At 38.1% G+C, this 2,462-nt stretch overlaps 1 pseudogene; it reads left to right on the forward strand.

Annotated features, from left to right (window-relative positions):
• The first annotated feature begins 704 nt into the window (after positions 1–704).
• On the forward strand, positions 705–2,245 carry LOC18095463 (polyphenol oxidase, chloroplastic-like; annotated as a pseudogene).
• The last annotated feature ends 217 nt before the right edge of the window (positions 2,246–2,462 follow it).

Genomic DNA, 2,462 nt, shown 5'->3' on the forward strand with positions numbered 1-2,462 from the left:
ACAAATAAATTAATTTTTCATCATTATTTAACGGTGCAAACTAATCTCTCAATAATGGTATTGGTAATAGTTTTTTTAAAGCTAATTCTTTTAGTAAGTAGTAGCAATTTAATTTTTTTTCTTTAAATAAAAGTTTTTTTAAGTTGTGAGTTTCTTTGAAACTACTTAAGTGTGATTAACTCTTAATTTTTTAAACTTTTATGTTCATGTATTTATTTCAATTTATTAACTTATATTTTGAGGTTTTTAATTGGAAAGTCAAACCTTGAGAAGTTATCGGATATACAACTTCCAATCTAAACATGCTTTTGCAATTGATCTTGTTAATTTACACTTAGAGACAAACCAGAAAAATAGTATTTGGGGTTCCTATTGGATAATCTAAGATTTTTAGGTGAAAACATGTATTTTTATATAAAATAAACTTTAAGCTGGAGGGTTCAATTACAAAATTTTAAAATCTTAGAGCTAAAATGTAACTTTTTTTTTTAAGTTTGAGGTATTATAGTTCCAACTATTCAACCCTATTACATGCTCAGTGTCGACAAAATGTATACCAACTTGTTCAAAAAAAAATAAAAAATAAAAATTGCTTCATCCATTATATAACAAAATGTGTACTTTCATGATTTAACATTTTTATCTATTTGTTTTTCTTTTTATTTTTTACTCTTATGGCCTTTACCCCCACACCGAACCAAACTATGGCTTCCTGTATCTCTCTTTCCAGTAGTATCCCTTTAGCTGCCTCTTCTTTCTTGCCTTCCTTCCCAAAAACACACCGAGTTTCCAGAATTAAAAAGCCAAACCGTCACAATATCCCGATTGTTTCTTGCAAATCAGGCAAAAATGATCATGAACAAAACCCTGCCACCAGAAGAGATCTGCTCATTGGTCTCGGTGGACTCTATGGAGCATCTAGTCTTAGTGATCCATTTGCTATGCTAACCCCATTGCACCCCCAGACATAACCCAATGTGAGCTAGTTACCCTGCCATCCGAAAGTGACCCCTCGAACTGTTGCCCTCCAATATCCACAAAGATCAAAAACTTCGAATTCCCTTCTGCGTCCTCCCCAATGCGCATAAGGCCTGCTGCTCATTTAGTTGATAAAGCCTACGTAGCTAAATACGCCAAAGCCATATCACTGATGAAAAGTCTTCCTGACGATGATCCACGTAGCTTCAAGAGTCAAGCCGACGTTCACTGTGCTTATTGTGATGGTGCTTATCACCAAGCAGGCTTTCCTGATTTAGACCTTCAAATTCACTTCTCGTGGCTCTTCTTTCCCTGGCATAGACTCTATTTATACTACTTCGAAAGAATCTTGGGTAAACTGATTGATGATCCAACTTTCGCTTTGCCTTTCTGGAATTGGGATGCCCCTGCCGGCATGCAAATGCCAGCCATTTTTACTGACCCCAAATCACCACTTTATGACCCCCTTCGCGACGCGAATCACCAACCTCCGATACTGCTTGATCTTAATTACGCGAAAGGAGATGCGAATCCAGACCCTGCAAAAGCAGAGGAATTGTATGCAAGCAATCTTAACGTAATGTACAGGCAAATGGTGTCCGGTGCCACGAAGCCTACTCTCTTTTTTGGAAAACCATATCGTGCTGGTGATGATCCAAGTCCTGGAATGGGTATAATATATTGAGACCACCCCACACACTCAGATTCACATCTGGACCGGCGACCCCAATCAAACTAAAGGGGAAAATATGGGCAATTTCTACTCACCAGGGAGAGATCCCATATTTTATTGTCATCACTCGAACGTCGACCGAATGTGGGACTTGTGGAAGAAAATACCTGGAGGCAAGCGAGAGGATATCGAGGATTCTGATTGGCTTAATTCAGAGTTTCTTTTCTGGGATGAGAATAAAGAGCTGGTTCAAGTAAAGGTTAAAGATACTCTTGACACCAAGAAGCTAGGATATGGCTTTTAAGCGAGAGGATATCGAGGATTCTGATTGGCTTAATTAAGTTCGATGTCCTCGTCAACGATGAACCTGATTCACCTGGTGGACCAGACAACTCCGAGTTTGCAGGAAGTTTCGTCAATGTGCCTCACAAGCATGCAAAAAAATCAAAGACAACTATGGTATTGGGGATTACAGGATTGTTGGAAGATCTGGAAGCTGAAGGAGATGATACCCTTGTGGTGACTTTCGTGCCTCGGTCTGGTGGTGATTTTGTTACCGTTGCTAATGTCAAGATTGAGTTTGTCGCTGACTGATCATGGTGATGAGAGGACATATGCTACCATTTTCTTTTCTTTTTTTCCTTTGGCCTTTTCTTGTTTTTTCTCTTTCTATGTTAGTATTCAGTGAGTTCTCTTTTTTCTTTCAAGATGCTCAACTAATGGACCGTATTTCAATTTGAATACTACAATGGTTTCTTAGATTTGTTGCCAGAAGTAGATGAATAAAAACAACCAGACCCATATGGTAAAA

Source organism: Populus trichocarpa, chromosome 1 (genome assembly GCF_000002775.5).
Source record: "Populus trichocarpa isolate Nisqually-1 chromosome 1, P.trichocarpa_v4.1, whole genome shotgun sequence".
NCBI classification, from domain to species: Eukaryota; Viridiplantae; Streptophyta; class Magnoliopsida; order Malpighiales; family Salicaceae; genus Populus; species Populus trichocarpa.